Below are 14,327 nucleotides of genomic sequence, written 5' to 3' on the forward strand. Positions count from 1 at the left end.
GAATTTTATAAACCAGAGAACAAGAAAACGAAGGCAGTGACTTTCGCTTGGACTTCACAGTTATTGACAATTGATCTTCTTCTTCTTTTTCTTCGACTTTTCAATCTTTTGGTTTCCTAATTTACAAGCCTAATGCAAAAACTACTTCCTTCGTTTTAAATTATCGATTTCAAATTTAAATGACATATAAATTAAGAAAAATAATTATAACATGATTAATTTATTATAGTACCTCTATTAAATGATATTTAGATTTTAATTTGGAGAAAAGTAATTTATGCAAATGGTAAAACATGAAAAAAAAAAAAAATTGTCTCTTCTTGATTAATGAAAAAAACTAAGTAAAATAAAAAATTAAATTAAAAAATTTGAGACGGATAATTTGAGACGAATAAGTATGAATTACAAATCTTCTAGAACCCTCTCACTCTGCCCCAATGATTCTAGTATGTAAAATGACAGTAGTAGTATTCCCTTGTTCTCATTCTATGAGGTATCTTTTTATTTGACATGATATTTAAAAAAAAAGATAACTATTAAAACTACTGAAATATTTGACTGGTTGAAGCTAGTGTTTGATTATAGAGTGCTTTTAAGAAAATAATTATTATTATAATTATTTTACTCCCGTAGCCTCATATTAGTTGGTATGTTTGTTTGTTATATAACTTTTAAGAGAAATTAATAAGAATGTAAATCAGCTAATATGATCCAATTAAATTCACATTACGTGTTGTCATTAATCATTATCTATTTGAGTTAATTACTCTTTCATTAAATTAGTAATGATAAAGTTGAAAAAAAAAGTGTCCAGTTATCTTTTGATTCTTTAAACATGTCAATTATTTTGAGACAACATGTTAAGTGATATGAGACGGAGGGAGTTCTTATTAATTGATGGTTACTAGTGTTTATTGAAATTATTTCTTTTGTTTCAAAATAGTTTGACTATTGTTGACTTAACGCTTTCATTAAGCAAAAAAAAAATAAAATTATTAGAGATTTATTTTATCAAATTAGTCTTATTAATTATACGTTGAAAATTTAAATATGAGTATATTCACTTTATTTAGTCATTTAATAATAGAGACAGTATTGTAAGAACATAATAATATTTTATTGATTTCATAAATAGGACAACTAAATAAAAAAAAAAATTTGGAAAGAGGATTAACTATTTTGAAATGGAGACAGTATAAATTATACTCTCTTCGCGTCAAATAGAATGACATACTCTCCTTTTTTAGTCTCTTTAAAAAAGAAGGCATAATACATAAACATGTCATTTAACTTGATCTTAGATCACATCGATGACCTTCAACTTTGGATGTACACTTAAACTTGTATAAAGTCGAACAAGTAGACACATATGTCCTATATGACGTTTTACATGGCCAATGCTTGTCCTACATGGCGTCCTACGTGTATTATGCCACGTAGGTCGTGTGTATCTAATTATTTAACTTTATACAAGTTTAAGTGTCCACTTGTATACACTCAAAATTGTAGGTCATAGATGTAATTTTAGTGCAAGTTAAAAGGGCATGCTTATGTATTATGTTACTCTTTCCTTTTTTGGCAACACTTTAATTTTAATCTTCTATGTGGCATGTCTAAGACATAAAATTAAAGAATATTCTTGTACATTTTAGGTAACTTTAATTTAAGACCACGATATTCAAATGTTTCTTCAATTTCTTAAATTCTATGTTAAGTTAAAACAAATCATTCTTTTCGAAATAGAGAGAGTATGTAAAATGATGCACTCTCACCGTTTTAAAAAAAATATACTTTTGAAACTTGTGGTCTAAACTAACTCTCGAATATTTCTGTGGTATTTCATTAAGGGTAAAAGAAAAATTTTAAATTAAACTTTTTTCTAATTATGGTAAGGTGAGAATATTTTTTGGAACGAACTAAAAAGGAAAGCATGCCGTGTGAAATGGGACGAAGGGTGTATTAATTTGATGATAAGTAACTTAAGAGATTGAAATGTTTTTTGTTATGATTATTTTGCAGTGGTAACTCTACGTGATTATTGTGGTGGCAATGTGAGAAGTCTAAGGAATGCAATTAAATATCTTGGTTTTGATATCAAAGATGTATGCTTCACCTTCAATTAATTTTCATTTTTTCTGCTTTTGTGAATTTTATTACAAGAGCATGATCATTTCTTGATTTGTGCGTGTCATGCGCAAGTGCAGGGCCATGTTAATATTCTTCTGTATGGTTCCAGTTTTGTTGGATGTCCCTCAAGGGAGTACTATTATAAGATGTTGGAGTAATAATATATCATAAATTACAATAATCATTACAGTTGAAAATATACAAAAAAAAATGAAGAAAATAAGATTATCTTCTTTTTGGTTGAGGCGTGGATATCTCGCTTTCTTTAAGGAGATTTAAGTCCACAGCGGTATAATCTACACCGATCCAGCAGTATATTTCTTGACTTGTCCCTCCAGGATACAACAGTTCATATACGATGTATAACTCAAGCAACTCCGGATTAGTTGAAGAGTCTAAAACTCCATCATAAGAACACCGCACCACCATAAGAAAACCTTCATTCAACATATAAAACTCTTTTTCATGTAGTGAATATAGTTGTAGATTTAGAATATTTTCTTTGTCTCAACTCTCTTTCACTAATATAGTTACTCTCTTTGTATTATGGTAAATATTGTTAAAGACTTAGAATATTTTCAACTCTCTCTTTCACTAATATAATTTTCACACTTCTCTCTTTCTCTTTTGTCTCACAATATACAACTACTCTATCTTTTATTTGTTACATCAACACAGGGAAGAAAACATCATTTATATAGGTGTAGTATTCTTCCATCTAGTAAATGAGGGAGTAGTGGATATTTAGTGAGGTAGATGAAAACTTTGAGGTTACATATGTTACATGAGTTGTAAGACATAAAGGGATAAATAATGGGTTATAGGTTATAGTGAGGGGAAAAAAAAATTTATATGTTGAAGGAAAGTGTTCTTATGGTGGAACTTTGGACTCTTCAAATAATTCGTAGTTGCTTGAGTTGTACATCGTAGATGGGCCGTTGTATCCTGGAGGGGATAAGTTAAGAGATATACTGCTGGATTAGTGTAGATTATGTCGCAGTAGGCTTGAATCTCCTTAAAAGAAAGCGAGATATCCGCGCCTCAGCCAAGAAGAAAATGATCTTATTTTCTTCATTTTTTGTTCACTTTATATTTTCAACTGTAATGATTATTGTAATTTATAGTATATTACACCAACACAAGAACATGCATCGTGAGTTGTTTCGTTTACGCTCTTTGCGTTCCTTAAACGTTTTCAATGTCTTTCCAGGTCCAAACACCAGAGGACATTTTGAAAGCAAAACGACTCGTTTTCCCTGGAGTTCATGGTGTTGGTGCTAAACAAGAAGGGGTATGGTTCTCATCACATAATGAATGGGTACGGAATGGTTTATTTGTTTAGTACTTCCCATTGTAAAATACTTTGTCGAGATAAGCATCCAGTACCTTCTCGACCTATGGTCAAAGTTGCTAGGACACACTCCAACTTCACAGAGGTCCTGTTACCCCCTGAAGGCCTGATCGAACTCAATTTTAGCGCATTTTTGGCATCCTTTTGTGATGACGTGACACCTTTATTACATATAAATAGGGCCCACATTAAAAGTGTCACGTCTGCTAAATAGGTTGACGAGAGGTGCCACATCAGCACAAAAGGGTAATAAAATGCGCTAAAATTGAAGTTAGAGTGTATTGTCGCAAATTTGTTCATAGTTCAGCTAGATGCTTCACTCTAATTTTACTCATCTGAGAAGTTCATAACGCAAGTATGGTTCAGGTCTCGGCCGGGATAATACAACCACTTTCTCCCTATCCATGTAAAAGATAAGCCATGTATTTGTTTGATATTGATCGACATGCATTTACTACTCATTGCAAGGCTTCTTCCGCATAAACGTACTAATAAAGATGCACAAACAAAATATGTGGAGGAGCCGTTAAAATTTACGTTGTACTAATTTATTTTGGTTAAAGCTTTTGCTAAGGTAAGAACATGTCGATAGAAAGTTTGATCGTCTCTAATTTAGTCTTCATGTTTTATTTTCTCGCTCCATATATAATAAGTAAATTTTTCTTTGCTTCGCTGAAAAGTATGGGGGAAATGGTTCTGCAGAATGGCTGAAGCGCTTTATACCTACATTGAGCAAGATCGACCATTCCTAGTCGTTTGTCTTGGACTGCAGCTACTCTTTGAGTCAAGTGAAGAAAATGGACCAGGTCACAAACTAACTTTGTACGTACGTTAAGTTTACTTATGTCGTTAGACATTTCATATTAACTGAGTTCTAGTGAAGTCGCTTTTGCAAAAGGATCCTCTAGCAGCGAGAGTGCGAGATGCTTAACTTATGGACTATGAGATTGATGTACGCTGCAATAACAAACAGGATCATTTCAGTATTTAAAATGGTTGTATATATATTTTGGAATAATTTATCATGGATGAGAATTCGAGGCTTGCAGTTCTAGCTATAAGAATTATCTACCAAGGAAATGAAGTTGGGCCGTTCACCATCTTTTACGTTGTTACCTTATTGACTCCTTTGGTTTCACTTTCCCAGTTGCAAGTATATTTGGATGTCAATTTCCATTGCATAATCCATCTTCCAAATTTAAGTGATCATTACTCTCCAGGGATATATATTTGTTTGTTTTCCCACAATTTCATACATCGTTTAACGTATAGCTTTTTCATCCGAAAACTGACTTTCCAACATGTTTTTCAGTAAAGGGTCTTGGTTTGATTCCTGGAGTAGTTCGACCTTTTGACTCTTCTAAAGGGATCAGAGTACCTCATACTGGCTGGAATGCACTTGGAATAGCAAAAGATACTCAAATTTTGGATGATATTGGAAAGTCTCATGTCTATTTCGTACATTCTTATCGGGCAATGCCGGTACTACTTCTCATTGAGTAAATATATATCAATGGTGACTCCATTCTCTTTCTTGTCATTTTTATGTTTATTTAGTAACTTGGCAAAAAACTTTTTCAAACATTTCTCCAAATTTAGTCAGATGAAAATAGAGAGTGGATATCATCGACCTGCAAGTATGGTGACGACAATTTCATAGCATCCATTCAGAGGGGAAACGTCCATGCAGTTCAGTTTCATCCTGAGAAGAGTGGCGGTATGGTGTGTTGGGAAAAATGGATTATTTTTTCCGCCCCTTTCGGACCGCTTTCAAGCAGAACATAACAGAGAAATTAAAGAGAATAACAACACAAAGATTTAACGTGAAAAACTCCCCAATTGGAGAAAAATCACGGGTCTCCCAGAAAAATATTCACTATATAAAAATTATTACACCATACAATACACAATATTTTTCTCGCACACCCTCACTTCCTAAAATATTATTCTCAAAGAGATCTCAAGAGAATTATCTCTAAACCCCTTTAATAATAAACAATGAAAAGAATATTTTTTTGTGTGTTAAACAATGAAGGAGGTGGAGTTTATTTATAACTCAACCTCCTCCCAACCAAAGTAAATTTTCGATGTGGGATTTTCTTTCTTCAAAACAAACTTCAACAAATCTCCACCTTTTGAAGAGAAAAAAATGCAATCCGTTGGCCCTTTATAGTTGAACAGCTACACATAACAAAATCAGTTCTCCACCTGACTCTAAACTTGGCCAATCATATGTAACTGCAACTTCCACATTGTCTGCTACCGACAATCATAATTCTAAATTCAAGAATTATCATACCCCCACCATAAAGAGTACATCCACTCAGATTGAAAAACCAATCCAAAAATTTTCACTTGAAATCACTTCCTAATTTCAAGAATTTCATTTTCGGCACATGTCGAAAAAATTGCTAATAACTTATGGTGCAACTCTCTTGTTGATTTCTTGAGAGTTCATTAGCCATCGACATCATTTCCACCACACACCTTGCATCACCTATCAACCAATGCCCATGTGCAAACTTGTGGACCAACTACCAATTAAACATCCTCTTTCATGACAATTCTAAAGGTAACATTCATGCCATGAGGATTTTCATCTTTCTTACAAAGAAATATCATCCCACTGTTCTAGGGAGACAACATTGGCAGCATTTTCTTTGGAGCTTCCAGCCGAACTAGCCCCATTATTTGGACAATTATTTTTAACATGTCCCGATTATTTACAATTTCAGCAGATGATCTTCTTCTTAGAGCTTTGCTTCCATTTTCCTTTAACAACAAGAGCTGAATCTTCTAGAGATTTTTCATCTCCATTCTTTAATCTTTTTTCTTCAGAAATCAATTTACTTGTCACTTCTGAGAAAATCACAGTTTCCTTTCCATACATTAAAATGGGTTGCATGTACTCGTAGGAAGATGAAATAGACTAGATGAGTCGAAGTGTCTTGTCTTCATCATCACTTTTCACTCCAATAGATTCCAATTCAGAAACAATCCCATTCAAGACACTCAGATGATCAAAAATAGTTGTACCTTCAGCCATTTGCTATTTATGAAATTGCTCCTTCAAATATAACTTATTTGAAATACTTTTGATTTGGTACAATTCTTCAAGTTTCTCCCACAATTCTTTTGTTGTAGACAATCCAATCATATTAGCAAGAATATTTTTAGCTAAACACAAGCGAATTTGACTTGCCGCTTTCATGTCTAGCCCTTTCCATTCTTCATCACTAATTTTGAATTTTTCTGAGTCTTTACTGCTTTCAGATTTTTCTGAATCCTTATCACCTTTTCCGCTAGTTAGTCTCTCTTTCAATAACTTGTGTAATCCAGATTGCTCTCTTTCAATGCCTTGTATAATCCAGATTGGATTAACACATCCTTGACTTGCACTTGCCACAAGCCAAAATTAATTCTCCCATCAAATTTCTCAATCTCAAATTTTGTCCCCATCTTGTTTATCAGTACTAATAAATGGACAATAATAATGTAAAGTACCCACTAAATTACTAATAAATGGACAATAATAATATAAAGTACCCACTAAATTAGTTCCCATGAAAGAGAGGTGGATCACAAGGGATACACTTAAGTACCAAGTCTTTCCTTAGCCAGAATCTCTTTAGATTGTACTTATTCCCACTATTACTAAATATACAAGTACCCCAAAGTAACTCCATCAGAATAGCAAACTCCACCAGAATCAGAATCCACCGGGACGAAACTTCTGCTTGAGATTGTACTTATTCCCACTATTACTATTACCAAATATACAAGTACCCCAAAGTAACTCCATTAGAATAGCAAACTCCACCAGAATCAGACTCCACTTGCTACTCCACTGGGACGAAACTTCTGCTTGAGAACAATAATTCTAATTCAAAATTTTAAACTCCACCAGAATCAGACTTCACTTGCTACTCCACCGGGACGAAACTTCTGCTTGAGAACAATAATTCTAATTCTGCTTGAGAACAATAATTCTAATTCAAATTTTTTTTCTGACGTGGAACACCAGACAAAGCTGCAACCACAGAGCATACTAAAATTTGAAAAGAATTATTCCACACCAAAGGCTCTGATACTACTTGTTGGGAAAAATGGACTATTTTTCCCGCCCCTTCTTTTAAACTCCACCAGAATCAGACTCCACTTGCTACTCCACCGGGACGAAACTTCTGCTTGAGAACAATAATTCTAATTCTACTTGATAATTCTAATTCAAAATTTTTTTCTGATGTGGAAGACCAGACAAAGCTACAACCACAGAGCATACTAAAATTTGAAAAGAATTATTCCACACTGAAGGCTCTGATACTACTTGTTGGAAAAATGGACTATTTTTCCCGCCCCTTCTGGACCGCTTTCAAGTAGAAAATAACAGAGAAATTAAAGAGAATAACAACACAAAGATTTAACGTGGAAAACTCTTCTGGACCGCTTCAAGTAGAAAATAACAGAGAAATTAAAGAGAATAACAACACATAACAGAGAAATTAAAGAGAATAACAACACAAAGATTTAACGTGGAAAACTCCCCAATCAAAAAAAAACCACGGGTCTCTCAGAAAAATATTCACTTTATGAAAATTATTACACCATACAATACACAATATTTTTCTCACACACCCTCACTTCCTAAAATACTATTCTCAAAGAGACCTCCAAGAGAATTATCTCTAAACCTCTTTAATAGTAAACTAGGAAAAGAATATTTTTGTGAGTGTGTTAAACAATGAAGGAGGTGGAGTTTATTTATAACTCTCAACCTCCTCCCAATCAAAGTAGATTTTCGATGTGGGATTTTCTTTCTTCAAAACAAACTTCAACATAGTAACTTTCTCTCAAACGATTTGAAGCATGAAAGAAACGAAACAACTATGGCAAATACCGTTTTAACTTTTCATTCCCTGTCTACCCTTTTCTTTCCTGTATTTTGATTATGATTATTTTTTAGTATTCTATTTTATGCATCATAGCAATAAGGATTTGAGAATCTGTATGTTTATATCAAATAAGAGTCTAGCTGTTGGAATAATGGTATTTGACTATTCGTTGCTATTGGAGCCCTTGTTGTTAGTAAAATTGGTGAATTAAACGAAGGTATGGAAAGAGGAGGATTCAAACCCTCGGTAAACAAAAGCCTATGTAGTTGTTCCAATGCTATGCCTTGAACCACTCGGCCATCTCTCCTACATAATGATTTTGACCCCAGAACATAGGGAGTCAGTCATAATCCATATCTTTCATGACTGGACAAATTAATTAGTTTAAGAGTGGGTAATGGAAGGAAACTTCTTTTCTGGTGCGATAATTGGCTCAGGCATGGACCTCTAAAGGAACTTTTCCCTGAATTCTTTAGCATGGCCACTATGCCAGACATTAATCTGGAATCAGCAAAAGGCGTACACAGATGGAATATTACTTCTTGAAGGCGTACACAGTTGTTGAAATTTTCAAGATCTTGGAATCATTCCAAGGGTTCAAAGATACTGAAGATTCACTTATATGGAAGTCCACCAGTAAAGGAACTTATACCGCAAGCTCAGCTTATAACATACATTCTGATTACGCGCAGTCGTCAGTCAACTAATCGATGGCTACGGAGATCCATTTGGAGGATGAAAACTCATTTTAAGGTGGTATGCTTTTCTTGGCTCGTAGCAAGAAATGCTTTCTAGATGCTTTTTGTGTGGAGCTACTGGGAAAATAACAATAACTTGTTCATTCATTGTCATCGTACTGAGCAATTATGGAAACTTTTCTTTAATAGGGTAGGAATTAGATGGTCAATGCCAGCAACAAGTGTTGATTTACTGAAATGTTGGAATCAGAATGATGGGGCAGAAAAATTGGTGGAAACTTGTCCCCGCTTGCATTTGATCGACTATTTGGAAGGAAAGGAACTATAGAGCTTTTGAAGACGAATACAATAGTGTGGAGAAAATCAAGATGAATTGTATATTTTTGTTTTATTTTTGGTATGAAGAAAGCTATGCTGAGGAGGTTGAATCACTAGCTGATATGATAGGATCCTTGTGAAGCAGCAGCCTAAGCTTGGTTGGTTTTTCCGTAAAGTCTTTTCGCACTGTTATGGCGCAACTTTAATATCTATATATATACATATAACCATTACTGGTTTCAAAAGAAATGTTTGATCAATTAAAATTATGTTTTAGCTGATGAATGTAAGAGGCATGGAAGTGATCATAATGTAAGTACGACCCGCCAATCATCATCGGAGAATTTGTCAAGGAAACAACCAAATATCTTAAATCATTAATAATATCAAAAGCTCCTTTTAACCTTTTGCATGTCATTCATAGATACTTGAATTTGTTTTCTCATATTTAAAGGACACAAAAATAGCCCTCTTTAATTTTTGACGACCTTTATGGTTAAACACAATGTTGAACTTGTAAATTAAGCGAGAGAGAAATGTTTCCAGATGTTGGCCTTTCTGTGCTGAGGAGGTTCTTGAATCCAAAATCTGGGAGAACACAGGTATTGATGCTGCTTATTACTTAATGCTTTACTTCTCGAGTTAACTGTTCAAAGCATCTGACACACGAAAGCTTTACGCAAGACAGAAGCTAGTCCAAAGGAATGCCTCTAAACTTGCAAAACGGGTAGGTCACATTCGTCTTATTAGTATTTTATTCTCAGAATTTTTGATTTAGCTGTAATGCTGATGTTACTGAATTTTGCGACTACTTAGGTTAGTGGATGTCTTGATGTGAGGACAAATGATAAAGGTGATCTGGTTGTAACCAAAGGAGACCAATACGATGTTAGAGAGCGTACAAATGCAAATGAGGTAACTGAGCATTAATTAGTCATTGCTTAACCATCAGCTCCTCCTCAGCTCTGTTAATTCAAATGAATCTTTTAAGCTGTTCAACGTTGGAGTTGGTTAGCAGATAGTTGAAAGCGGACACTATAAATCACAAACATTAGATAAAAATGACGGCCAACAAAACTTATTTTGGAAAGGAGATTGTCAAGAGATGTAAAAAGGATTTCGAGGAAAAAAAAGTCTTGTTATTCTTCTTTGTCAAAAAATAAAGTGATGCTATTCTTCCACTGTTTATGGCTTCGCTACTTGATTTTTTTAAAAATACGATAAAGGTTTCTTTAAAGGAAGTACCAAGGAGGTATCGGAAAACTTAATAGCTACTGCATAGCTGTATCAGTTACATTCCCAAAACACCTATAAATTCCGTAAGCTGATCTAATTTATCTGCTATATCTCCAACAACAACTTACCCAGTGTAATCCCACCGGTGGGGTCTGGAGAGGGTAGAGTGTATGCAGACCTTACCCCTACCTCATATAGTTATAGAGGTTGTTTCCGAATAAGTCTCCCTTACACCATATGGTCCAAAAGATGCGAAGAAGTATAGTCTTCCAGATTCTCTTCAGATCTTTCCTGAATTTCCAAGATTGCCAACATATCAGTAGATCTTTCACATTCCTTGGCATCACCAAATGCGCTCTACCCATATTTGCTGTAGATGGCTGCAATGCAGAAAGAGATGTTCTACAGATTCTTGAGACTTCTCGCAGAAAAAAGCATCTGCTGCATCGTCTTGGTTAATAGTTTTTGCTCAGTAATCTAACTATGTACTATAGCTATTTGAAATATTCTGGTTCTTTGACATCTGGAATTTATGGCTCGTATGCTGAAGCCATGTGGATTTCTTACTTGATTCTAATTTCCAATATTTTTGCTCCTTCATTTGAAATGACTGGTCTTTCCTGAAGGTGAGAAACCTTGGCAAGCCCGTGGATCTTGCTCGACAGTATTACTTTAAATTACTGATTTGTTGTTCTCTGTGGTTTTAGTTTAGCTTTTTAAATAATACTGCTTTCCGAGAATTCCCCTTGGGCGATCAGCCAATGTTGCAGGTCTGTCCTGTACTCTCTTTTGGTAATCTGTAGTTCAATATTCTGAGTAATCGTTCCCAACCAAAAGGATGGTTAGTGATAGTTTGTTCTACTTGATTTGCCATTTAGGTATTGAGGTATGCATCAGGGAATGTTTTTGTGCCGTTAACCGTTGGAGGTGGTATTAGAGACTTCACAGATGGAAACGGCAGGTTTATGGCTATTTGTTATGATATTCATCCATCACTAATCAATTGCTTTGAGTCTTCCAAATTGGTGGCCTAAAACCGAGTTGAAAAATTGAATAATGTTCATTTGGGAAATATGCAAGATGATCAGACTTCACTAGTTGATATCTAGACTTGCTTCGCAGAGATACTACTCTAGTTTGGAAGTTGCTTCAGAATATTTTCGTTCTGGAGCTGCGGAAGAATACTTAAAATCTGGAGTATGTGCTAGTCATCTATATGAAAATGGATCTGTTTATTTTCAACAAAAAATGCTTCCCTATTTATAGTAACGTCAATCTGTTTTTTCGTTTTGCTTACTTTGAAGGTGAAAACTGGGAAGAGCAGTCTAGAACAGATCTCCCAAGTTTATGGAAATCAGGTTGATTCGAATTTAATGCTAGTTCGTTCAGATAGTGATGTCTCATACTAATGATTAACACATTTATTGTGTCACTATCCTAGGTTGAATATCTTAGTTTCCATTTTTTTTCTTCTCTCTTCAGTCTTCACCGATGAAGAGTGACTCAGAAATATAAGTGCTTTCCCTTGTCTTCTTGCTTTCATATATGAATAGCTTACTCGATTGGGAAAGTTGAGCAAAAAAATAATTGAATTTGGTTGCATGTGTTGCGATATTGTAGGCAGTAGTTGTAAGCATTGATCCTCGACGGGTATACGTAAAGGACCTCAAGGCTGTGGAATTCAAGACTATGAAAGTGAGAAACCCAGGTAATTGCATTCAGATATTCTCTTCCAACGTAATTTAGTAGTTTACTTGCATCCAGTGTTTCCTCATAGAAAAAGATATTTTTTTGCCCGAAAGACTTAATCAAATAACATGTTTATATGTTTCGTGCTGTCTAAATATAAGGTTGTGTGTGAAGCTCTATCTATACCTTGTGGAGCTCTTTAACACCGCGTTTATATTTCTTTAGAATGTCGCAATTACCTCATTCATGCACACCATCTTACCAGACTTGTGTCAATATTGAGGAAGTACAAAGACAACCTTTTGCTTCATGTCATCTCACATTGTCACTCAACCAAGAATCAAAGATAAAAAGGGAGCAAGAAGGGAGTATTAATTTGACTGAAAGTGTGTCTCCTGTTTTCAGGTTCAAATGGAGAAGAATATGCATGGTATCAGTGCACGGTGGTTAGTGACTCTTTTATGTTATAAATTACAAACCGTTTTCTTTTAATCTCGTTCTTTCTTGGTGTCACATGGAATATCAAGATTGTTATTGACTGTTGGAAATCTTTATTTTGACCTCTAAGTTCAATTTAATTCTATGTTTCAAGGTGAGCGGTGGGAGAGAAGGCCGTCCGTCCCATTGGAGCTTATGAGTTTGCGAAAGCTGTTGTAGAATTGGGAGCTGGGGAGATACTGCTGAACTGCATTGATTGTGATGGAGTCGTGGCTTTTTTAACTTCTTGTTAAGATAATTGATTGGTCATTCAACCTGTGTATCCTTTTTGGCTCTTCGCAACGATCCATTTCATGTATTATTGGGACATATACTGCCTAATTATTGTTTTTATGTCTTTTCAGGTCAAGGAAAGGGATTTGATATAGACCTTATTAAGTTGATTTCAGATGCTGTAAGCATTCCTGTGATTGCAAGCGGTGTAACTGGAGCTGTCGAACACTTCACAGAGGTCTTCCGAGAAACCAATGCTTCTGCTGCCCATGCTGCTCGAATTTCCGATAGAAAGGACGTGAGTTGACTATATATTCTGTGTGCCTCTGAGTTTATCAATGTTCAACATCATGGAGATCGATTAACAAAAGTTAGATGAGAAAAACACCTGAATCTTTGGATAATCAATGGAAGGTGAATAACAAGAGTGAGATAGAGAGGCTGTTCCCGGTAGACTATGGGTCAAGACAAAAGCAAGCTAGAAAAGAAACATTGAAGGAACAAGAAACAATAAATAATAATATCAACAAGACTATCACCAAGTAATACGACAAACGATAACACACTCTAAAACAAAACTAGAACTGTGACTACTAGCACAGATAACATACACATTGTTGAACTAGAATGTTTAGAACCAAGTCTTGTCAGAGATAGTAACATACAACAATTCTGGAATGAAGCATTTTTAAGGCTTCCTGTTGTAATGTACGTACATATAAACGGATCGCAGACTGATGTGGACTGTATGATTTGTTTCTTGAATCTCAGGCCGTGAAAACACATCTGTCAAAGGACGGCATAGAGGTTAGAATGTAAGAGCATTTTTACGATCTAGCAACTCGATATGCAGTCTTATCCTCTACCAATTCTATTGTGTAACATCCAGGGCCGGCCGATGGGTAAAGCAACTCAAGCGCGGTTTCTTTAGGTAAATAGGAAGTGCCGTTTTTAATACATAATTAGCGTAACAGTAGAATCTTACACCAAATCCCATCCCGATACATAAATGAAAGCTATGATACGTAACAGACTGATACATAACTTGCCAACTAATTGAATATAAAAAAGGAAAATGACGGTACAATGCAATTAACGCAATTCTGATTGGGATATGTCTCTTGAGTCCTAAAAATTAATGTCAGCTTCATAATTAAATTTTGAATTATCAAAAACAAGATCCTTTGATGAAAATTCTTCCAAATTCTCTCATCTATGTTTTCTTCTTCTGATTTCTTTATTTTGAATACGTTATGAACATCTCCATTCTGTTAAGATTTTACAGTGTTTGAATGAATAAACTTC

The 14,327-nt window shown here is 34.7% G+C and overlaps 1 pseudogene; it reads left to right on the top strand.

The window, feature by feature from the left end:
* Positions 1-74: 74 nt before the first annotated feature.
* On the top strand, positions 75-13,841 carry LOC107847153 (annotated as a pseudogene).
* The last annotated feature ends 486 nt before the right edge of the window (positions 13,842-14,327 follow it).

This window comes from Capsicum annuum, chromosome 11 (genome assembly GCF_002878395.1).
Source record: "Capsicum annuum cultivar UCD-10X-F1 chromosome 11, UCD10Xv1.1, whole genome shotgun sequence".
Taxonomy (NCBI): Eukaryota; Viridiplantae; Streptophyta; class Magnoliopsida; order Solanales; family Solanaceae; genus Capsicum; species Capsicum annuum.